At 26.2% G+C, this 27,332-nt stretch overlaps 1 long non-coding RNA gene across 4 annotated transcripts; it reads left to right on the forward strand.

The window, feature by feature from the left end:
* The first annotated feature begins 178 nt into the window (after positions 1-178).
* Positions 179-17,017, forward strand: LOC136075420 (uncharacterized). 4 transcript variants are annotated; one of them, XR_010635925.1, is made up of 5 exons: positions 179-286; positions 387-670; positions 14,523-14,550; positions 15,340-16,152; positions 16,347-17,017. It is a non-coding gene; the product is annotated as an uncharacterized LOC136075420 (long non-coding RNA). The 4 variants fall into 4 exon arrangements; XR_010635928.1 differs by having other exon boundaries at positions 184-286; positions 15,544-16,152; XR_010635926.1 differs by lacking the exons at positions 179-286; positions 387-670 and having other exon boundaries at positions 14,439-14,550; positions 15,340-15,413; positions 15,544-16,152.
* The last annotated feature ends 10,315 nt before the right edge of the window (positions 17,018-27,332 follow it).

Here is a 27,332-nt window from a genome sequence, read left to right on the forward strand (position 1 = left end):
GCACGTCTTTTAGACAGTTCATGGGGACCAAAAAGTCACCTAAATATCACGTGCCAAAAGTAACGTGAAAAACACGTCCATAAATCACGTGAATTGGTCATTTCATGGGGACCAAAAAGTCACCTAAATGTCACGTGCCAAAATAACGTGAAATTCACGTTTTTGTCACGTCGCTGTGTCTACTGGGAAGCGATTTGCTGAATTTGTATAAAGTTTTAATTTTTGAAAGCTATTGTTTATGAAAGTAATGCAAAGAAGTTTAAAGGTTATTATTTTAAAGCATAAAGTTAGTGACTGTTTTTTATTTCTAATACCGTTACTTTATTTCTGATACTGTTATTATATCATAGAAATATATTTTAAGTAGTATTTTCAATACTGTGTAGTAACATCTGTATTTTCAAGAACTGCATCTGGACTCAAAACACTTATGCAGCACATTCACAAATTAGGATTAATAAACAGATTTTAAATCTTTAACTAACAATATTGCGCGATGTTGGACACGTTTGAGTAGAGAAATTTACAAATACAAAACTTTAGATGTGGTTTAATGTACAGCTGGTTGTGTTTTTTCCATAGCTAGATAGATTTGACATCGAAATGACTTCTTAAGACAACCAAGCATTCGATTGTCAACCCAAGCTGCTGCTTCCACTTGTAATATGAGGTTGTTATTTTTATAGGTCAAAATCATACTTTATTATTATTTCCTAATATCATTTTTATTGTAATATCTGAACTAATTTAAGCATCTGTTGATTTTAATTTAAATTATCCCAAAAAAACTATAAATAATTATATATATATTTATATATATATATATATATATATATATATATATATATATATATATATATATATATATATATATATATATATATATATATATATATATATATATATATATACATATATGTATATATATGTCAAAAATTTCTTTTAAGCACCAAAAGTGTAAATATTTTCATAAACAAGACAATTTTTCAATTTTTAACACCATTTTTTTAATAAAAAACAATACATGTATCGACTAACACTAGTCATCTTCAGTTAAAATTAAATATTTAAAACTTGTTAAAATACCTATTAAAAAAACAATACAAAATATAATTATTCTTGTACAAACTAATAATAATACAGTGACTCACAAAAGTGTTAAGTTTTTTAAACTATTTTAATAAAATTAGAAAATATTTGCAAATATTAATCATAAGAAAACAAATAATATATCAGTTTAAAGATAATTTCAAGCTCTACAATTATAACAAAGAAGACCAACAATACATTAAAATTCAAAAGAAAATAATTTAGTTTCAAATTTTATTAAAAACTTAACACTTATATGGCTGACAATGAACAAATATACAGTCAATATTTCGTGTATCCTCCTCTGGCTTTTTTGACTTCCAGGTTTTAACCATTTTATAAACATGAGCCAAGATGGGTACATGTTTCTTTGAAATACTTTAAAGAGGTCGTTTATGTCAGAGTCTAACCAAGTTTAGTACTATTAATTTTGAACGCTCTATCGATTAAGAATTTGATTAGACTAACTCTGTACAAAAATAAAGTGAAACTATAAAATTTAGTGTGAAGACCAGAATAGGTTTTTTTATGAAAAACGTAGTTACCACTACCGTTTTACAAATTTCCAATTGGTTGGAAACCTTAGGTACCAATTATTAGTCCGTATAAAAGCCAAACAGTAGCCCACCTTTTATTTGTGGAAAAAAAAACTAAAAGAAATTTTTTTTTAATTTTTTTGTAAGAATAAATATTTTCAATATTGTTAAAAATTAAAAAAAATAATAAGAATAATTTTATAAAAATAAATATTTTTTTTCATAGTAAATGCTATGAGCCAACTTACCCCGTGAAAAATTTGTCAACTTACCCCGAAAGCTTTTTTTTTAATAAACAGTCTATAGATCCTGAAAAACAGCAGCTTCGAAAAAAAAGTCTGACTGGATATAGCAAACCAATTGTGACTGGAACTTTTACAATTTTTTTTTCATACGGCTAAATATTTTTTTTGTAAAGTAAAAAGGAAGCGATGTTCTAAAAGTTACGTTTTTGTCCAAAAAACGCATAAATCTCAATATCTCCCATGCGCATGCGCAAATCCTGACAATACTACAGTGAATGATGAAATGGTCAATAAGGAAGTTTCTGAGTAATTTTTGTCACTTTCTGATGAAAGGCTCTAAAGATAAACTTACCCCTGCGGCCAATTAGCCCCGGTCTCCCCTAATCAAATGGCGACGGTAAGAAGCGAGCATAAATACTTCTTTTTTCTGTCCCACTTCACCCCAATGTAAACACTTTTTTAAGGTACATTTCAAAATTAGAGTTTCTAGCGCACGCAGGAAAACAAAGAAATTTAATTGTTTACATTAAATAACAGTATTTAAGCACTACTTCTAATTAGAAATTTCAGGTTGTCCCACTTCTCCCCCCTCTCCCGTATATATTTGTTAAAATATTTGTACAAATTATACACATATTCAAAAGCAATAATAGTAGCAATAATAATAATAATAATAATAATAGTAACAATATATATATATATATATATATATATATATATATATATATATATATATATATATATATATATATATATATATATATATATATATATATATATATATAGATTTGAATATGTTTTTGAATATGTGCATAGTTTGTACGAATATTTTAACATCATTATAATAATTATTATAAAAAATTTTGATTTTTTGTGTTATTATAAAATTCTAATTGCTTCATTAATCAGCATAAATATTGATTTTCATTTATCATGGAAAAAATGTATTACAAGTTATTTGGAGAAAAAAAAATCAATGTAATAGTTTTAATGAACAGTGCATAAGAAAACACGTGCTTACCTTTTGAATCAAAACTATAAAGATTCTTATATTCAATAATATTACGTTAGACCAACATGTAACTCTCACCCAACGTCGGAGGTCGACTTTGGACCAACCCAATAGTTGGCAGCGATGGTGCGCCATCTGCAAAATCCAAGTTTTGGCAACGTCAATTGCCGACCATCACCCAACAATTTTTTAGACATTGATCTAACATTAGGCCAACATTTATGTGCTACCTTGGGTATGGCAAAGTCAGGCCAGGCCAACAAATACTATATGGCCAGGCCAACAAATACTATATGACAGGACGCACAAAGTCAATTTTCTCATTTCGCTAGTAAAGACCATTCAATACTTCTTACTAAACGTTTATAAAATTAAATTTAACCTAAGCAACGTTTTGTAAAACCAATATTAATTAAATAGTTTTATAGTGCGTATGAGTTTGTATTATAAAAAATTATTAATAAAGTAAAAATTTAATAACAAAGAGAAAACCGTTTTAAGAAAGAATAAAAAGTCAATATATTAAAACTTCCTCTATGAAAAAATAAAAAACATTAAAAAGTTTAACTGCAAAAAATAAACATTCTCTAGAAAATTTTATAACAATATAAAATATATTTTATATTTAATATGCCAATTAACATATGCAATTTAACATATGTCCCATATGTAAATTAACAGCATGTTAATGAAGTTTATCTATAAATAAAAATTAGGCGTGTTTTTATAATTGATGTTTGATAAAGACATGCATTTTTTGCTTGTTCGTTTTCCAAATTCTGAATTCCGTGCAGAAGAACATTTACCAAATGCCTAAAAAGATTTTGTGATGATAAATCAAAGTTGTAATCTTTTTTTAAGTTTTTGATTTTTTTCACGAAGCATAACCCAATTCTAACTGACTGGTAAGTACATTCATAAAGAACTGTCAAACAACCTCGTGAAACCTCTTCAATGAAATCTCGAGCTCTATTTGTTAGTACAAGTTCATCCTCAACATTAACTAGTTCACTATCACATTTTTTCTCCAGCCACCCTGCCACATAGGCAGCAGACCTCTCTTCAGTTTCTGAGATACTCACATCATAAAGGCAAAATTGAGATTGTATCTTCAAAACTGATTGGGCCTTTACATGTCTAATCTTTTTTACTGGGTTGTCCTACTTCCACTTATACTAGAAACGTTGTGGCAAATCAAGTTAAACGCTTTTTAATACTAGAAAATTTTTTTTTCAGTTCTGTCACTTTTTATCTCACGAAGCAAGACGTAAGCAAAACCGACTGAAAATAAATGCTTGCAAATAAGTAATAAACCTTCAGTGGTTTACACAAGGGCTTTTTGATACCATGGGTATCACATTAAACTCGTTTAGATCCATGCCCTAATTTCATATATTTAAATTGTTCTAAAAACAGTTGCAGAATATTTGAATTTTTACCTTGCACAGATCGGTTATAGTTTTATAGGCTAACATTGTAACCTTTTGGAGAAATATTAACAATATTCAACCAATCTAAAACCTGTTGAATAAAACTGGATGTTTCATAAGCTCCTTTGGGCACATTCTGTAGTTGAAGTCTCAAAGGATAAACAGCAGCATGAAGTATAGAAACTAATTTCAAAATGTAATCTTTTTCATATTGATATAAATTTTTGACATTAGAAAAAGATCCAACGGTTTTATTGTTAAAAGACACTTTTTTAAGAAATCTAATTGTTACGTAAACATTTAAACAGATGAACTGTATCAAACAAAAAAAAATCAAATACGCTAGTCATCAATGACGAATGACCTGATAGTCAGAAGTACTTTTGAAAATTTTGCAGAATTGCAGTATTTTCCAATTTTATTATTATCTGTTGCAGTTCTTTAAAAAATGGCACTATGTTTTTGAATTATAACAGCAGCTTCTTTTACGAAGCTGAATTAATACATTGATGTTAGTTTCTAAAAAGGTATAGCATGTAAGCATTTCATCACTGCACAAAGCGTAGAATTTGCTTTAGATTCTGAATCATTTTCTGCCTGTTGTTCTGAACTGTTGGTCTAATTTTTACCTCATCAACGATCAAAAAAGCATTTTCTGACGATTGTTCTTCACTTTTTTAAATATTTTTTGCAATAAAAGATCGTTGTTGGCAGAAATTATAGACTGCGGCTTTCGTTTACTTGGAAGCACTAAGAAATCACGAAGTTGATCGTAATTGCAGTTTGCATAAAATTCAGTTTCTTTTGCTCGATAGTATTATTTTACTTGATAGTATTATATATATATATATATATATATATATATATATATATATATATATATATTTATATATATATATATATATATATATATATATATGTATATATATATATATATATATATATATATATATATATATATATATATATATATATATATATATATGTATATATACATATATATATATATATATATATATATATATATATATATATATACATATATTTATACATATATATATACATATATATATATATATACATATATATATATATATATATATATATATATATATATATATATATATATATATATATATATATATATATATATATATATATATATATATATATATATATATATATATATATATATATATATATATATATATATATATATATATATATAATGTATATATATTTGTGACTAACAGTGGCAACTAAAGAAATAACTTTTATCTCAAAACTTACTGTCAATCAGAGGACGTGTTTCAGAATTAAGCAATCAAATTCAAAAGTAAAGCAAACCTTCTTTTAAGCTAATAATATATTTAGTTTAAATTAAAAATATGTGTTATCAGTTTTGGAAGGGCATACAAAATAAAACTATATAAAAAATATAAAAAAAACGACTGAAAAAATGTTTGCAAACAATGAATAACAGAAAATGAGTAATAAACTATTGCTTCACTTTCTACTATTTACTGTTAGCAAAAACATTATGGTCCTTACAATTTAGTGAGATGAGCTTCAAATTCGTATTAATTGCTAACCTTTATGTAATTATGATGAGCTTGTAATATTTCTTTTTCCTTTCCTTCATCTTTACTAAACAACGTCTGCACATTTTGGTTCATGATAGCATTCAAATGTTTTGGCCCGTTTTCCGTGGAGTCGCTTCTCTAATTTGAGTAGCCTTAAAAGGTATCATAGTAAATAAAAAACATATTAAAATATTAAACCAAAGTTAAAAACCATATCGGATCACTATATATTGTGACTACATTTGTGATTTATTTATTTAATAGAAGTTACAGTAGTTTTTTAAAGTACTTGTATATATATGTATATATACATATATATATATATATATATATATATATATATATATATATATATATATATATATATATATATATATATATATATAAATATATATATATATATATATATATATATATATATATAATATATATATATATATATATATATATATATATATATATATATATATATATATATATATATATATGTATATATATTTATACACATACATGTACTTAAAAAAATACATATATGTTATGCTAGTGTATTCTACAAAGGAAGTGCTCAATGTTCTTGAAGAACAGAGCAATAAGAAATTAATTAAAACACTTATCTAATTTATTCTTCAACAGCTTGTTTGTCCACCAGTAGTTTCATCTTGTAAACATCTTGTGGTTAAAGTTTTCAAGGCTGTGGCGTTGTAAGAAAAACAAAAAGAAAAGTTGTTTGGAAAAAAAAAAAAAGAAAGGTGTTTTTTTATTAATTCAAGAATGTTATTTAAAAAAGGAGGGAAATTTTTTATAAAAAATTAATTTGTTTTGCGGAAATTAAAATGCTTAAAGAGATTATTGCAGTTTTACGAGAAATTATCTAACGAGAAATTATTGTTATGTTTTATAAAGTACCATTAAAACACAATTAAATTAAACTTGTTTTGTTACAAAACAATTTTACCACTTTTGCAAAACAAAACTTGTTTCGTTTTGTACAAATTATTCCAAAACTTTTGCAACAATTTGTACAAAAGAAACAAGTTTTGTTTTGCAAAAGTGGTACAAAAATAAATAAATAAATTTAATTTCACAAAAATACACTACGAAAAAAACATTTTTGTTTTGAGAAAAGAAACAAAAAGAATTTTATTTTGTAAATACAAGACAATCAAGTCAAAATTTATTATAGTATAATATAATATTTATAATATATATAATATAATTTTATTATATATATATATATATATATATATATATATATATATATATATATATATATATATATATATATATATTGAATTTAAATCAAAATAAATATTTAAAATTTATTGATTGAAAATTGACTCATTAATGCGTCATAAACGCGTTATGAGATTAAAATGTAAACACCTAAAATGGAACATTTAAATGCAACACTTAAATGCAACATGTAAATGAAACACTTAAATGAGACTTCAGCATTAATTCATTAATCTGAAACTTTCTTTCTTTTTTGTCAATTAACTTTTTTCCGAGATTCTTAATGCCTTTTATAATTTTCGCACATTTGCAAGGAAGATCTAATTGAGCGTGATACTAACAGATGTGTAGTGGGGCTCACTTATTGTATTTTTCACCAACAAAGCAAGCGTATATTAGCAAATAATATGAATTTATAATATTTGATATTATACCTATTATAAAAGTTTTTCATGAAAAACATTTCTTGGCTAAAAAAAACTTTGCTTTACCTAGCATTGTTATTTTAATCTGTCTCAATAACGTTTACAAGAAATAAAAATCTTTTGACGCAATTAAAATGCGACTGTAGGTGCTTTTGTAAAGTAAACACAAAAGAAATGAAATTACTTCAAAATAAATTTAGATCCAACTGAACAAATTTTGTTTTAAGATGAGAAAATAAAAATATAATATGTCGTCACTTCTTTGAAAATAAAATTTGGACAATTACCTTTATATAAAAAGTTCTTTCAAAAATATTTTTGTAAGAAAAAAAAAATTAAAAAAAATAATAATCTTAAGTATTTCTATTCATTAAACATTTTATAAGCCCTCTATAATTATCCACATTCGGACTATTCCACACTGTTCGGCGCTGTTATGTTAAAAAAACATTATATACGTCAACAGTGTTATATTAATTGTTTTTTTTTTTTAATTTATATAAAAAATTATTAATCAAACAGTTGTTTAAACCCGATAACATTAAATTAGTTTTTCTTTATAAATTATTTGTATTATTGTTTAGTTAAGACTTTACATTTGTGTTAACATAAATAAATTTATGTTTACACAAGATACTAATGAGCGCAAGACAATAGTCACGAGCACAAGACAATAGTCTTCACGAAACAAAGTTGCTTTTTGTCTGATATATATGAAACTTAATTCTTTAAACTTTTTTCAGACCAGTCAAGAAACATTTTATTTTGATGCCTTAAATTATTCCTATGAATATAAGTGTTTGCAAGCTAAAATATTATAAAGACTAAGCTATTATAACTTTTTAAAGTTGCAGTTAAAGTAATAATGAAATGCCGAAACTTGTGTATAAGAATCCCATAAAAACGTAGAATAATTGATTGACGCTTTTATTCTTGTCTTTATCTTATTTTTCGTTAGTTAGTTTATCTTATTTTTCGTTAGTATGCACAACAACAACTTTGTTAGTATGCACAACAACAACTTTGATTTGCCAAATGAAGAGGCTTAAAATAAACGTGGTCATAATTATCAAATTAAAAAAAAAATTTAGATGAAATTTAAATCCTGTTGACGAATTTAAATTTAGTATAAAATAGCCAAATAGTAATATATAAAAAATATAGTTAAAAAAATATGATTAATTAACTAATTGTTCGTACATTTAGCAAAGGAGTGGCAAGTATTTTAAGGTATTCTTGTTCCCAGGCTTAAATTTTACCAAAACATACATATTTGTTACTATTACATACTTATTTATTCAATTTAATATGTTCTTAAGTTTGCGCAACGTCTGAAACATTAAAATAGCCATTAATATTTTTTATTCTTTTGACCATCGTGTTGATATAAACTAGGCATTATCAGTTGTTATATTTTTCTATTCAATTAGTAGTTTTTAGAAAATTGTTATTTTTCACAGCAAATGAAGCTTTTAAACCGCACTTTTGGGTTTTTTTTATTTTATAGGTAGATAGAGGGAAGGGGGGGGGGGAGGGTTAATGGGGTACAAAAAATCTTACAAATTTAAAATGCAAAATTAGTAAATCCATTTACTAAGTAAGTCCAGCAGTATAAGTAAATTCTTCAAAATCCTGGGCTTAACCTTTGTTTGCCCTAAGGTAATTCATGCGCTACAGCGTCTAGCCACGGCTATGAGTAAAAAAATATATTTTTATCATGCAGGTTTACTTTTCAACCTTATAATAAATATGTTAATTCATGTTCTAATGATATTTTACTATATTTCAAACAAATATATAATATATAAAACCGAAATCATGATTTTTGAACAAAAAAACTGTGAAGATAATTTTGATAATGTGATTTCTTGTCGTTCTATATTACACGATTGTCAAACAAAAAACAAAAATAAATTTATTATAGAAAAAAATTTTTTTTTAGTCAAATTAAATTAACTGTTCTCAAATTAAAGATATGAAAAGTTTGCATAAGATACTACACTGGATGCATAAGATACTACACTGGATGCCACTTTGGCTGCCTCAATGGAATATTGCATATTATAGTGTACAAAATATTTCTTAAAAACCATCACTGCTTTCTATGTATTTGAAGATATAAATATCGTTAAGTACATAATTTCGTCAAAAAATTATACGCATTCCTTTAAACAACTCATTCTTCGATTTATACACAAAATCTGTTCGTCAACTGTAGTTATAGCTTTTTCACATAAGTCATATATCCCATGACAGTAACTTTCACATGAAAACTGTTTGTCAAAATTTTTTAAACTGGAATTTTTTAGAGGCGAGCAACAAACTTCTTTTTTATTTATAAGCAACATTTTAAGCAATAAACAAGTTAAAAGTAAGTTTTTCATCATTTTGAGTAAAATGTGTGTGAAGTATTTACACTTCCTTCTTTTAGTAGGGTTGAGTTTTATAATTAAAGTAGTAATAATTTATTAAATTGTTCTACTTAAAGCCTTAATTCTGTCTAATAGTGTAATTATATATCCAAGGGAACATTAGCTTAAGAATTTATTACTGATGAAATTTTTTTTTATACTAATCTTTATTAGTTTTTCTATTTTTTCACAACATATTCGGGTTTTAAAACATATCCGGATTTCAAAACATATTCGGATAATGTTCCCTACTTAGTTCAGCGTTTCTTTTTGTTGAAGAAAAACTAATTATGGGTAACAAATAATACCACACACGGCGTACCATTTTTTGTAGCTAAAATGAAGTAATTTATTAATGGTATATAAAAACATTTTTTTGATTAACCTTATTTAAGCAATTAAAAAGCAAATTATAGGCAGTTTTGGGCGATCATTTACTTTCCAGATAATGTCATCTTAACCTGCAAACCTTGATCACATGATTTGACGAATTGAAATTAATAAAAAAAGATATTTTTTTATTTTTTCACATTTGCGTCACTGAAATGTATCTTATTTATTAAACCTATATGAAAACAAAATGGAAGTTAATGTTAAGTAATGTGGTAAATTAATAGCAGTAAAGCCTATTAACTTATAATGAAAATACAAAGGAGGTGACGCTATATTTATATTTTAGATAGGTTTGTTTACTATACAAACTTTACTTTATTTCAAGTTAAGTGTTTACTCTATCAATAACTGCAAAACAATTAATTAATCTATCAATAACAAAACAAAAGCATTCTTTCTAGGATCTTTAGAGACATTTTTCGTTGAAGCAAATACTAATGCTTTATTAGGATGTTTTGGCAAATTAGGCAAGATATTATTTTCATTTAAGTGAGAAGATTTATTATTTGAACTAGACATTCAAATAAAAAAGGAAGTCTTTGATAAAAATACTATTACATGAAATACTACATATTAGCACTCACCATTATTATTTTAAATTGAAATTTTTCACTCCAGTACGTAGTTTCAAAAATGCATATAATTTCACAGATGCATAAAGTTTCATAAATGCACATAGTTTCATTAAGAGTTTGCCTTGAGAAATGTTTACTATAAGTGTTAAAATGTAGTTAATTATTCTGAATTATTCTAATTAATTAATTATTCTAATCATTCTTTTATTGTCAATATATCCGAAAGAAAACTTTTAAGTTCAAGAAAGCATACTTATTCTTTTTTTTTTTGGGACCTTCATGCTTTTTTAAAAAACTTGTTATAATTTTTACAACAACAACAACAGAAACATTGTGTGTCGGACCTTCTGATTTATTATCAAATTTAATGCAAATGCTTTTTCACGTTGTCCCGCTAAATTATCTGTAAAGATAATTTAGCGGGACAACGTGAAAAAGAACTGTAAAGATTTACTGATAACTAAAGCTATTCTTCCATACACTAATTACTGTACTAATTACGGTTATTTCCGCAGTATGTGCCCCGGAAAAAAACGCACTCCAAAACTTTTAAATCTTTTAAAACTTTTAAATTTAAAAAAAGGTAAGATTTTTTTCAGCCGTTGTGCTTCTAAAATGACAAGTCTCTTGTCTTTTTCTTCTAAAAACTTAGTTACTGTTGGTCTGTGGTAGCGGCATACAATGTTCTTAAAAGTTGCAACATTAATAAAAACACATTAATTAAAAGTAAATACATTAACCTATGAAAATATAAATATATATTTCATATGAATATATGTATAGATACATACAATGTTCTTAAAAGTTGCAACATTAACAAAAACACATTAATTAAAAGTAAATACATTAACCTATGAAAATATAAATATATATTTCATATGAATATATGTATAGATATGTGTGTGTGTGTGTGTGTGTGTGTGTGTGTGTGTGTGTGTGTGTGTGTGTGTGTGTGTGTGTGTGTGTGTGTGTGTAAATTAACTAGGATCCATGAAGTATCGATGAGCCTAAAATATTAGCTTTTCAATATTCTTTATTAATATTTATTTAATTTAATATTTCTGAAACATTCAATTATAACTCCTCCAATTTTAAGTCCTGAATTATTCAAGATTTTTCTCTAGACTTTTGCTTGACTCTAAACAGTCATATGATTGTCTAAACAGTCATATGATAAATAAGTTATAGGATTTTAATGTACTTTTTTAATAATAAATTTAGGTTTAATAATAAATTTAGGTTATGAATTATAAGAAATAAGATTCCTATCCGGAAAAGGAAAGAGACTATACTCAGTGCTGAGTTGTAAGCAAAGAACACGCCGTTGAGCAAGTACACCAAGATGAGCAATCAAACGCTAAATACCAAGATCCCAATATTTTTTATAACCTAATAAATTGCATCTTTTTGTCTTTGTTTGAATAATCTAAGTACTTTTTATGTTACTACCAATAAACTCTTTTAGTTAGTATACCGAAAAAAATTAGACAAAAAAAAACTTGCAGCTCACAATATATCACAATATCACACCATATATCGAATTGACGTCAGTTCAAAATTTATGCTAGGAATTTTAAAGAATAGTGGTTTTAGTTAGGTATGTCAAATCGACGTCAGTTAAAAACTAAGCTTCGGATTTTTTAGTAAATTTCTATAGAAACAAGATCAACAATAGTCATTAATAAATGGGAAACTATTCAAAACAAAATATTTTTTTGATATGACCTTTAAAATCCAATAATCTCTAGTTTGTTTGAGTCTGCGTTATAAACGAAGATTTATCGTATTTTTTTTCTAATACTTTTACGTAATACTAGAGTAAACACTTATACCTTAATATACTTATATACCTTTTAAAACACTTATATACCTTAACAAAATCAAATTAATTAAAATAAGAGCTTTTTGTGGCGTATTATCAAAAATTCGACGTTAATTAACAATTTGTTTTTAAAGTAGTTTGTCATCAGTGTCCTAATAAAAAAAAAATACAGAAAAAGATGCATTTTTATTGGAGGGGAGGGGGGCAAGGGGTTAAATTTAATCATTTGTTATCAAACGATATTTTCTGAGTTTGTTGTAAAGTCAAACTGACAAAACAAGTTCTTTCTTCCAATCTAATGCTGTGAATTAAAAAAATATTTTTAATAAAATTAGAGAACTTCTGATTAAAATAGTTTAGATGGATAGTTTTTGAACTCGCAGCCTTACCAATTGTATACTCAACCTATCCTTTGCTTTTAATCTGAAGATGATACAATCTTTTTTCCTCACTGCAGAGCCATTTACATCTTTTTTTGTAATTTCAAAAACTTCATTTAATGGATCGTATTTTTCTTTGTTTAAACACATTTATTTGTACGTTTTCAGCAATTGATACAGTTTTGTCTGTACGACTTGAAATAATAAATGTAAAAAATTTTTTTTTTTTTTTTGCTATAAACATATTACTTTTTTCTCAATTTGTTTAATGCGTTTTTGTCTCTCTTTGATGGATTCTCCTAGAAATAGATAACAAGTAGGTATCCCGCTGTTATCTTCCAGCAATTATTTTTTAGTGGAACAGTTTTTCTTTTTCTATGTGACTCATAAAATTGTATGAGATTCTTCATCCAGATCGTCTCATTTTTTTCCGTCGTGAAAGCACTTTTCTAATAGAAAATTATGATTGAAGATAATACTTGATTTCAAGATAATACTTGATTGAAGATAATACTTGAATATATTTTTAAAAGGAAATAATAATTAATATAAGTGCTATTGTGCTATTTGTTTGCCATCTGGCAAGCAAATAGCACAATAGATTCATATATAATTATTAGCGTTGTTCCATCAGGCAGCTTATATAGTCTAAATTCTTGCTAATTTCCGTAAACTTCTAGAAGACTCCAGAAAATTTTAAAGTTTCCGATATATATATATATATATATATATATATATATATATATATATATATATATATATATATATATATATATATATATATATATATAATACACATATATACATATATATATATATATATATATATATATATATATATATATATATATATATATAGATATATATATATATATACATATATATATATACATACATGTATATATATACATACATGTATATATATACATACATGTATATATATATACATACATGTATATATACATACATGTATATATATACATACATGTATATATATATATATATATATATATATATATATATATATATATATATATATATATATATATTATATATATATATATATATATATATATATATATATATATATATATATATATATATATATACGTGTACATATTTCAATAAAGAATATCTTTATATTATTATGTATAACATTGTATACTAAAAAAAGAGTGCTCAATAGATGAACTAGAGCTATATAGTATATATCTTACTGTTAACCGCCGTATCAGGAATTAAGTGAGATTAAGTTGTAATTAAGCTAGTGTTTATAAAATAATATTGTAATATTGTTGAGTTTCATGTGTTAGCACAAATTTAATTTTGCAACGATTTGTTTAGTAGACGATATAGATTTGTTTATTAACTTTATATTTGTATTTTAGATCGTTACGGAACGGAAATTGTTTAACAGTTAAGTTAATAATTTTATTAATTTGTTTTTAGTTAGCTTGTTTGTAATAGTAATATGTTTTAATGCTTGTTTAAAATATTCGTTTATGTAATAATGTGCATTATCTATATACTAAAAAATATAAAGTTAAAAATTGGTATAAAAATATAAATAATGTTGTGAAATATATTAAAATAACTGTGTATGTGAGTAATTTATTAGTTAGAAATATATGAAGTAGATTAATATAGTTATTGTAAGCAGTTAGTTACCTTTGTCGCGAGCTTTTTAATTTTTTAATAAGAGTTTATTTTCGTTGCGGCACTTTGATATAACTTCGGTTCTTTTATTTAGTAGTTCCTCAGGTTTTGGATACAATATAATAGCAAATTACTTATATACAAATAGTGGACACCTTTTAGAAATATTTGAGGAGGGGGGTACAGACTTCAGAATAGACCATGTTAATATAGGGGTTTCGTTAAAATTGTTTTTCAAATTCCACACGTAGTTTGATAGGGCGACTTTATGTATTTAACATTACTTAATGAAGAAATGTGATTGCTATATCTGGTTTTCCATTCACCTTCCGTTAACCCAATATAAACTTCATGTATATATGTATATATATATGTATATATATGTATATATATGAATATATATATATGTATATATATGTATATATGAATATATATATATATGTATATATATGTATATATATGTATATATATATATATATATATATATATACATATATATATATATATATATATATATATATATATATATATATATATAGATATATATAGTGCTGGCCAATGAATTAGGAATTTAGAAGGATTTGATCAGATCTAACGTATTCAGTCTTACTTTGGCTATATAAGTACATTCTAATTTTTGTTTATTACATAAGTTGCTGTCATAATACTTATTTTATTGTTTGTTGTCATGGACTTTTTAAATTTGTTGCTAAAGTATGATTTTTTTTGTATTTTGTATAAAATTTGCTTTAGGTTCTTGATTGCGGTATTTGGTGATATCTGGTCATTAATTTTGGCATCTTTTGTAGCTTAATTGTAATTTTACTTGTATTATCGCTCATAAGTTATTACTTTGCTATTATTGAAACAAGCTTCAAGTGGTAAAAAAGACACTATTTGACAGAAATGGGTAAGAAACAGGACATCAGCGTAGCAAAATAAAGTGAAATAATACTGTTATTAGAAATTACTGCTCTTCTGAATTCCGAAATAACTCGCAAGTTAGAAGTCTCGCGTCAGACTGTTGGAAGAATCAGAAATAAACTGTCCAAAGACCAAGATGTCATAGCTACCAAGAGAGAAAATTGTAAAAGGCCTTCCAAGACTACCCATAGGAATGATCGCGTACTTTTGAACTTGTGCCAAAAAGGACGTAAGAAATCTTCCGTAGAGTTAGCACAGGAATGGAATGGCATAATAGGACTTACAGTGAGCTCAAGAACTGCTAGAAGATGTTTGTTGAATTTCGGCTACAAGACATACAAACCCTCGAAGAAACCCAAGCTGACAGTTGCAATGAAGGAGAAGAGGCTGACGTAGGCATGCCGACACGCCGATTGGATCAAAGACGATTGGTCGAAGGTAAGCAGTTTACATACTCTTATGAAATTATTTAAGTCAGAAACATATTGCCCACTTTATGGTGATAATAATATTTTTTTTTCATTAGTTTTGTAGTTTTGTTATGTTATTATGTGTACTTTCCATATCATAAAATACGGTATGTAATACCGTACTGAGTAGCGTTATTATACAGGTTAATATTTGTTATTCAGGTGTGCTTCTCTGATGAGTCTACGCTGGAAGTCATTGCTGAGAGGGCACAATTTGTTCGAAGGAAGAAGGAAGAGGCAAACCTCCCCGACTGTATCCTGGAAACTGTAAAATACCCACAAAAGATCATGTTTTGGAGTATTATTTTTGTCAACGGACCGGGGCGTCTGTATTTTGTGGAAGGGATCATGCAACAGGACTAATACAAGAGAATACTGGAAACACGTCTCATACCACAGGTAAAAGAATGGTATCCACGTGGAGATGCAATATTCGTGCAGGATGTAGCTCGATGCCACACAGCCAAATCCGTGATGAAATTCCTGAAGGACCAGAAAATTCCTGTTCTGGAATGGCCGGGCAACAGTCCTGACCTCAACCCGATCGAGGGGCTGTGAAATGAGCTGAAGAGGGAAGTTCTGAAAACTGCATCTACTAACAAAAGAGAATTAACTGAAAAACTAATTAATACATAGCACCACAGTGATCGTATCCGTTGTCCCTGTGTGGCATATACCAGTTTACACATAAGCCAATTATATCAAATAAATATCAAATTCTTCTTGTAAACTTAGTATACGTTTTTTGGAAATGTTATATGCCAATCACAAACAATCATTTAAACATAAAAAAAACTCAAACAAAATTTTTTCATAAAAATCAATAAAAACGATTTTTTTTTTAATGTCTAAAAAAAGAGATCTTCCACCTAAATAATCTACGTACATATTATTATATATATTCCCATTTCAATCAAATTTATATTGCTATTCATATCAACTTTTATCACAGCCTTCACTAGCTTTTTAATTTTTAAATTTTTTTACTTTACGAATAAAAAGTTTATTTAACCAATTTTGCTCGGTGGCAAACATCAATTTAATGGTTAATGTTTGATGGAAATAATTACGTTTGATATAATAAGTTTGTATGCAATCTTGATATAAAATGATCATTATGTTACAATCTATAACATGATTATTGTGTATCGATATATTTCGTATTATTATTTTTTAAGCATGTTTTTAAAATACATATATGTGTGAAAAATGAAAAAACAACTTGTGAATGTTTGGTGATGCGAAAATTTGCGCAGCAAACGCAAATCCAGTATCTGTAGTTTAGTAGAGGTTGTTTTTTTTTTGTCGTTTAAACTTCACCACTGATGTGCCAACATGGCCCGATGTCTGTTTTTCTGCCTTGGCAAAACTTTGTTTATAGTTTTTTCTCGGGCCACGCAAAGTTGTAAAAAATTTTATCGCTCATTTAATGAATTCGCTGACTTAGGCTAGATATTATCAGACGAATACATCCTTGCTGTCTTGATATACATTGATATACTTTTCAAATATGATTAAATAATCCCAGCAAACATTTGGTCTAAAGAAAAAAGACGTTTTTAATACGTCTTTTAAACGTATTAGACGTTTTTATTCGCCTAATAGAAGTCTTATTTTGACGGAATGTTGGGATCATAAGCTTATTTCACAAAATCCTTTGCAGCATATAAATTCATTAGTGAGCTTCGATTTTGAATTTCCTTAAATACTTTTATCGTTTTTAGTTCATTTATAAGTATTTTATATCATTTGATGAACTAAAAAATACCAGTTTAAAACTAAAAAATACCAGTTTAAAATTAAAAAAACACCACTTTAAAACTAAAAAATACCTCAACAAAAGTTTAGGTTTATTTTAATTAAATAACTAAAAAAATATTTATATTGATAATGATAAGTTTTCATCAAAAAATATTATATCATTTGATGATTTAATATTTTTTGCTTATTTATTGCTGATGAGTAATATTTATTTTATTGTTGTTTTTGATGGCTCTATTTTCTTGGAAATACCTAGTGGTGATGGTGGATAATCAAAGTTAATAAATGTATAACTAATAAATTTATAATACATATTTTATAATATTTCTCAACCTAATTTTTATTAGAAACACTTCTTATAAATTTCTTTAGTTCATTCTTATTGCTTTTTACTATTTTCACTCTAAGTTTTCCGGTCATCTGATGTGCAGGGTGGAATATTACGATTATTAGAATATAGTTTTTCTAAAACATCCTAATCCATATTTTTATTAAAAAATAAAAAAAAAATAATTGTAATTGAAACAACTTGAAATAAATTTAAAAAATAATGACTTTTCGACCTAATGAAGTGATAAATGGTTATAGGAAAAATGATAGGCAACAGTAGTCTTATATAGAAAAAGAATGTGGAATACCTCAAGGTATTCTGGAGGAAAATTTATCTTTCACAAACAAATTGTCACGGCTACTCAAATGTTTTAATATGCAAAATAAATTGAACATTTACTTTGCATATTGAAACAAACCAATTGGTTTGTGGACAAGCGTACAATAATGCAAATAATACGTTTCACAACAAATTCAATCATGTTTAAAAAGGCAGAATGAATTAGCCTTTAATATCCCCTTTAACGGACATTGAACGCTGTAGGACGGTACAGTGTGTTTGATATGCTATATATTATTATTGACATCGATGTAACTAATGTATGTCCGAATAAAAAACAAATGAATATTGCAAACTACGAGACTGAAAGATCATTCTTTACATTGAAAAAAGTAGAAAACATGCACCATCCAACAATGCTTCAATTTAGCAGGATTAAATATTGAATCTAAATTATAGGGAACAATGAGCGATGTGATAGCTAAATTAGACAAAATGAAATTATTTTTACTATTATTTTTAGTATTATCTAAATTTAAATCTTTTAAACTTCAATAAATATTTAAAAAATGAAAAACATAAATTTAAAATTATTTTATATTTTAGATAAATTTTTTTCTAAATTTTTGTTAAAATGTCTGTAAAGTAATATGATTTGATAGTAATTCATTTAACTTGATTAATGAAAGTTTAACCAAATAATGTATTGAGACAAAACTGGAAGTATAAGCAACTTAAGTTCCAATAAATGTTATGAATGAAAACCAAGAAACACTACAAAAAACAACAAAAAAAATGGCAAAAAGTTTAGAATAGATTGACATAATTATTGTGCAAGAAAAAAAAAAATTTTGGTCCAGCGAGTCCATTGGTTTTTAAGAGCAAGTTTAAGTAAAAAGATTATTTTATTCATTCCATTAAAGAATCTTTAAATGTACTGGAGCCTGTAACAATTACTTATAGTACAATGGAAGCAATTAAATCGTATTGGACATGTCGTTAAAAATAGCGTGCAATAGAATAACATATTAGAATACATTAAAATAGCATAAATATACTTAATTAAAATAAAATTTTGTTTTATTTAAATATTTATAGAAAAATAAGTTTAATATTGTTGCTTTTATTTCCTCATAACACTCCGTATTATGACGTTATGACTCCGTATTATGACGTTATGACGTTATGACGCTAGAACCGCAACCTTTATTGATGTTGGATTATTTATCTAACAATAAAATGTAAATAATTGACCGTTGCAAACTTTTGTGAGTGCAGAGTTCGTGTTAGGTTACCGTAGGAAGTGCATATTTTGCCCTTATCTTTCTAGTGGTCGAAACGGATTTTACAAATTATTAGAATGTTTTGGGTGAAAAATGAGACAAATCCCTATGGATTATAGCAAACCAGACAGTTCGTGACAATAAAAGTACAAAACTTGCAACAGGCGGAAACGCTTTATTTGTTAAAGTACACAAAGACCAATCACCTATATAACAGATAAAACGTGAAACTTCATGAACTTGAAGTAAAATTTTGGTCTTCAGATTTTGCGATGTTAAGAATTACGAAGGAAATAGAAAATGATGCTTGAAGTTTTGAAATACAGCCCAATACTGTAATTGCATGGTAACGTTTGCATGTTTGATAGTTTAAGTATTTAGTAATTGTTAATTATTGTTAATTAGTTTGTATGGTTTAATTTGTAATTGTTAACGTGTTTATACGGGTTTTAATGTAAATTGTTGTGGTTCTGTGATTGTATATAAATTGCAGTTAGCTTGTAAAAGATGAGTTGAATTTAGAAGAAAGAAGGAGAAAGGGATACACTAGAAGATTGTCATGAACATTTTTGACCTATTTCACAGTGTATCGTTTTATAAAAGCAACTGGACAAAAATATTTTGTTCTTCAAGTTATAGGGAACTTGAATATTGAAAAAAGTTAATTGAGTAAAAAAGACTTTGTTTCAACACATAAATTATGTAACAAAATTTTTCCTAAATTAAAAATATATACTAACTACAACTCAGCTAGCACCGTAAAATAAAGAAATTTTTTCTGAACAATTGATGAAAATTTTTTACTATCCGAAGAATCGGGTTCTAAAGAATCTTCATCGCCACACAGAATCATATTTCCAACCAGCTGTGGTGGTATTAAAGATAGGACGATTCAATTCAAAACTTCTAACGGTAGTTTACCGGTTTTCTTACTTGACAATTCTTTGTGTAAGTTAATGAAGGGAACTGATGATACCAAAAGAATATTGAGCAAATCTACATTTGTTGAAATGCATGGTTTTTTTTTTATAATGCTTGCAAAACCAACAAAAATCTTTACTGCAGGCTGCTTGAGACTCTTCCGATAGTTGTCCGATAGGTAAAATGTAACATGCAATCAAAAAAACGAATCCACGCATGCAAAGTAGACAGATCATAATCATAATGTTCTTTTTTAACAACTTTTTTTAGTTCACCCTTCATAATTTTAGAAGTTGCCTCACTGCACCACGTTTTTATTAAAAATTAATGTCAGTCAAGGCATTGCAAATTTTTCCATCTATCATTGAGAGTATTAGGTTGTTTTTAACAGCAACTTGAGATTAGTCAAGTCTTATAGATGTTGGAATAACAACTTGGGAAAGATTAACAAGTTCTTAATCATTTTAAGGGATAAAGTTTTAAAAGGCATGAAGATGTACGGATTATTATTTCCAATTTAATAATAACTTTTTTTTATTTAATTGTAAAATGCTGTTTTGGGATAAAACTTAATACATTCTAGAAAAACAAAAAGTTTGTGGAATCTAAGTCTTATTTAAAACTGTATGTTCATGATAGTTAGACAATGAAATTTTTAATTAAATAAAATCTCAAGGAGTAGCAGAAGATCCCGCTTCGTGTTATATTACAGAAATCCAACATCAAGAGCTGTGCATAAAAACTTAAACAATACACTAAAAAGGTTTCTCGTAGATGAAAGAATAATCTATCATTATGAGAAATTAAGATATATCTTTCAATAAGGTTGAAAAGAATTAATTATCTTATTAAATATATTTAAAAGAATCTTATCAAAACTATTTTTTTTTCTTTGTTCTTTTTTATGATATGTTATAACAATTAGATTTCAAAAAAAAATTATTCAAAGATACTAAATTTTTTTTTTAATTTGTTTTGAAAGGTGTTTTTTTTTAATGAAAATCTACTAGGAGGAGTGGTATGAATGACTTTACCTTAAAATATGTAAAACAGAGCAGTCGACATATACTACAATGTAGTTATATTTGTTACAACTTGACATTATCACATGAAATTATGTTTTGTTGTTTTAAAATAAAGTTTTTATTTTGGGTTTGTATGATTTTTATATGATATTTAAACAAAATATCAGTAATCATCTAACTGCTTATTAATTGATTTCTCATTTTTTATTTAATAACTTCTGTATAAATGCTCCACGGAAGTAAACAAAAAGCAATACAAATTCAAGATTATAATTGAAGGGCTTATTGTGAAACAATGACAAGCCACAAAAACAAATATTTGAGAAAAACGAATTTTAAGTTTTATTTAAATCTATAAAATCAGTGGTTACAGTAAGATGATTTTATAATTATAGCTCCAGTTTTAAGAAATATGCCTTAATATCTTTTTGGCTATTGCGTATACTATTTATGATTATAAAAATGATTATAACTCATTTTTTAAAAAAGTGTGGCTTGTCATTGTTTCACAACAAGCCCTTCAATTGTAATTAAAAAAGCTTTTGATTATTTGATATAAAACAAAAAGCGTCCAAAATCATATGATAACTTGTTTTGGGGGAAAAGGGGAGGGGGCAGGGCGGAGGGGGAGGAGGAAGGGGAAGAGGGGGAGGGGTAGATTTAGTTGGTGTGTAAGTATGTAAATTCGGCTAATGAGTTTCCGTCAGATGTTATTGCATTACATCTTGTATTACATCTTTAGTATTTTAGTTACTGTTTTCATGTTGTAAATTACATCTATCTTTACTTAATAAATAATAGTTCGTTTTAATCAGCAATTTTTCATTATTAATAAACAGCAATTCATTTACATCCATGTTTCCATATTACAATTTGTGTAATTCCAATTAGACCTTACGTTTCATAGCTACAACTTTTATGTTCTCAACTACATTTTAAAAAGGTGCATAAATACTTTCTCATTCTGGTAAATTATCAAACATAAAATACTTTGTTATCATTTAAGTAAAAACCACATTTTTCAACGAATGTCATAATTCAAAAAAAGACGGTTTGCTGGCTAGTTTAAAAAAAACGTAATTAATTTTTTCAATTTTTTAACTTTTCCAAGAATTTGTTTTAATAAAATCTTTATTTTTAGTTTCATTTGATTTAATTCAAATTTATGTAACGCTTCGATTTAATACAATTTGACAAATTTTTTTACTTCCTAATAAAAATCTTGAAAACTTCTTAAACTTCTTGAACCTTTCCAATTATCTAATTATCCTATTATTTCAAATATTTACTACCATAATGTACATATTGGTCAATTCAAATAATTTAAAACATCTTTCGCACAACTCTTTTTTATTATTCAATCTTTTTGATTATGATGAGGGTGTCATAACCAACATTAAAATTTTCATCGCGCTCTCCTAAAGAAAAAGGAGAACATTGGAAACCCTATAAGCAACTAGAAGAAAATCGTCGGCCCTGTTTGCAAAGCATTTTTATTAAAGTGCCCCTTGGTTTTATCTTTTTTTGCAGCTTATTACAAAGTTGTTATTTTGAAAGCAATTTGATAAAGTATTTATAATTATCTTATATATCATAATGAGAAAATAAGCTTTATTTATCGAACAATGAAAATGAATAAATTTGACAACAAATGTTATAGATAACTCATGTTTTTAAAGTTTCTATGTATTTTAAGTCATATTTTGAATTTTGTGGTGTCACAATCATTCTTTTTTTATCTCTTTTATTTTTAAACAGTTTAATGAAAAGCGCAAATCCTAAACTTCCTTGCATCATTAAAATCATGGCATTAAATATATACGCCTTTGATGTCGTAGTTAATGAAGAGTTTATATGATTATTTTTGAAACAACAAGTTGATAACTTTGGGTAATTTTGCAAATTTTGTGCAGTTTAATGAACATTTGCAGCAATCAAAGAATCTTATCGAACAGCTTTCAGAAGAACAATGGGGTCAATTTGGATAGCCAATTATTTTTATAATTTGGACAACAAATCAATATTTTGTTTACTTATTTGTTTTTTTATTTTTATAATTTGCACAATTTTATGCAAATTGAAAAAAATAATTTTGTTTACTTTTTTATTTAATAAAATAAGTAGTATTTCTTAAGGTGCAAAAGTTTATATAACTTTTTGTATTTTTTTCCCTAGTGATCAAACGGGTCTTTTAACAATATAAAAAACTTTGTAAAACTAGATAGCCAACACAAAATACTTTTTGTATGCGTCTTAAACATATTTTGAAATGGCGCTGATAATATACCTTACTTTAATAATTAGAAGAAAACTAAACAGCTTTTATAAACCAATAAAATAAAAACACACAATAAATTTGTTTTGTAATAACTGCTTAGCAGTATCAGGGTTAAGAGACACTTATTTTCTTCTGTCTTTTTATAGTGTTACATTGTTTTAGTGGATTTGCAATGGACCTATATAGATATTATTTTTGCGGTTCGTTGGAGTTTTTCTTATCGGTTACTTAGTGGACCATTAGTGGCAACCGCTATAAATGGAAAGCCGATAACTTTCCGATATGTTAATAGTGGCTAGTCATTGGCTAGCCACTTTTGGCGGCTGCCACTAATGGTCCACTAGGTACCAAATGAGCAAAACTACAACTCCTCTAATGAAAATATATTTTCATTAGAGGAGTTTTGGTTTCGCCTGTTATCAATTGAAATTGGGATTTGTTTTAGAATTTGGGGTGGATAATTTGAGTTAATATTAATATACAATAATTCATTGTTTGGGTTTTTGAAAGGCTTATAAAAAATTTCAGAGATGTTAAATGTGACATCAAGAAAGTTCACAATTTTTAAATTTATGTTTATTTCGATTTAAAAGCCAATATTTTAAAAAATTTTTATAATATCTTTAGTCTGAGCTTTTATACCTGATTTTGAAAATTTTGAAAATGACCTATTACATTTAATTAAAACAATAAAGTTTCGCCCTATAAAAAACGAGTTTCAAACAAAATTTAAGTTAGATATTAAAAAAAATTAAATCAAACTCTAATACTTTGGTTTTTGCTGGTAAAAAAAATAACATTTATCAACTCACAACAGAAAACTATGAAAAAATTTTACGCAACAACATTACTAGTTCTTATGAGAAAGCCCCTCAAAATTTGGAAAATGTAATTAATTTAGAAGTGCAAAGCATTACTAAAAAAATAAACCTTGATAACAGAATCAAATCAACTGCCCCTGCCCAAGCCTTTGTAACACTAAAAGATCATAAATTTTAAAAACAAACTTCCTTGTAGGTTATTGGTTCCCTCAAAAAGTGAGATTGGACATGTAAGCATGTAATTAAATTAAACAAAATTAATAATATTCTTAGAAATAAATTAAATTTGAAACAATGGAAAAATACCACTGATGTTATAAATTGGTTCTCTATAATCAAAAATAAAAATGACTGTACATTTATAGAATTTGATATTAATGATTTTTACCCTTCAATAACTGCAGATATTTTAGATAATTGAATTTGCAAAAAGCCACACAGTTATTCCTGAAAAAACAATCCGTATAATAAAACATTGGAGAAAAAAACTTACTTTATTTTAAGAAGGAAACTTGGAAAAAGGAAAAGATACAAGACTGCTTCGATGTAACAATGGCCAGTTATGACGGAGCAGAGATTTGTGAATTTGTTGGACTATACATTTTAGATTTGTTAAGTAAAATTTTCAATATAAATGATTTAGGCTTATATCGCGACGATGGTTTAATAGTAATGCGTAAAAAATCTGGTCCACAGCCAGTGTGTACAAAAAAGGTGGAAATAAATTTAATTTCATTACGCAACTTGACCTACAAGATGCATGTGTGATAGATTTGGTCGAGATATTTACCAAGTTGATTTAGCTACTAGTAAAGCCAACAAAAAGTATGGATCACAACAAGAACAATAACAAGATATTTATTTTTCTCAAAATTTACAATCATCTAATTACAATTATATATTAATAACAATATTAATAGTAAAAATAATAACAATGATAATAAGAATAAGAATATCAATAATATTATAAGTAATAAAACAAAGTATCATTATTAAGAATAACTATAAATAAATGATTGGCAAAGAAGGAGTCACTCATGCAGAAACCTGATCAAAGGAGCGACACCAAATAATTATATTAATAACATTTGTTCAAAAAAAAAAAAAATAACTTTATTCATTAATAGAGCAAAAATAACAGTAAAAATAATAGTGTTTATTACAATTACAACAATAATAGTAATAATAAAAATAGCAGTAATGAAAAAAATGAATAATAATGATAAAAACAGTAAAGTTTCTATAAAAATGGTAAGAAGAAAAAATAAAATAAGAAAACTAAAAGAAGTTAATAATGATAAAAATATTAAAATAAAATTTTTTTAGAATTTGTTTAAATTCATTTTGTTTTAAATAAAGGAATAAAGATAAATTATTTTTAAGTTTTAATTTTTCAAACTCATTCACAATGCACACAAGACTTCGATTCCATTTATTGATGCACTGATGTGTAATTGAATACTTACCATACCTCAAAGTTTTATAGAGAGGTACATTTAGTTTTCCATTATTGATGTTTCTAGTTAAATGTAAATGTATAAATCGAGTTTCAGTGAAGAACGTTGTAATAGAGCAAGGTAAATTTTTACTAAGAAAGTTAATAACAAAAAGAAGATTAGCATATCTAACTAGTGCTGATAAGATAGGAATTTTAAGTTTTTTGAAGAATTTTGAAGTTTCTGTATTGTGGGGTTGAAAATTTATTATTCGGATTGGTTAGCGTTGAGCTGATAATAGTTTATTAATATTACAGTTGCCAATTTGTCCCCAAACCTGACAACAGTAGTTGAGACTAAAAAATTGCAAAATCCAGATTTTTAAGGAAAGTTTTATCAACATAAGGGCAAATTTATGAAAGCATGCCATTAGCTTGATTAAGTTTTTACCGAGTGCTTGTATATGAAAATTCCATGAGAGGTTTGAATCTATAAAAATACCAAAACTATTTAACAACGTGTGTTGGATGTAAACGTCTATTATTAGTTTTAATTTTAGTTATATGATTGTTGTATAAAAGTTTTTGTTTTGGAGATTAAAATAATATTATTTCAGTTTTTTCCAAGTTCAGAGAAATTAAGTTTGCATTTAGCCAATAAACTAAACCTTTTAGATCTAAGTTTCTTAAAATTCTTACACAAGGAATGGTGAGACTTGTTAATATGCAATATATTAGTATCATTAGCAAACAACTGGACTGATGAGAAGTGAACAGAGTTATTTAGATCATTAATATAAATCAAAAACAATAAAGAACCAAGAACAGAACCCTGGGGAACACCACAAACTATTAGTTTGTTTTTTAACTTGTAACCATTAATGCTAGCAAACTGCTTCCGATTTTAAAGAAAATATTGAAACCAATTACAAGCAACTCCTCAGATTCCGTAATGTACAAGTTTAGAAATTAAAATGATATGATTAACAGTATTGAACGCTTTTTGTAAGTCAA

The sequence above is a fragment of the Hydra vulgaris genome, chromosome 01, assembly GCF_038396675.1.
Source record: "Hydra vulgaris chromosome 01, alternate assembly HydraT2T_AEP".
NCBI lineage: Eukaryota > Metazoa > Cnidaria > Hydrozoa > Anthoathecata > Hydridae > Hydra > Hydra vulgaris.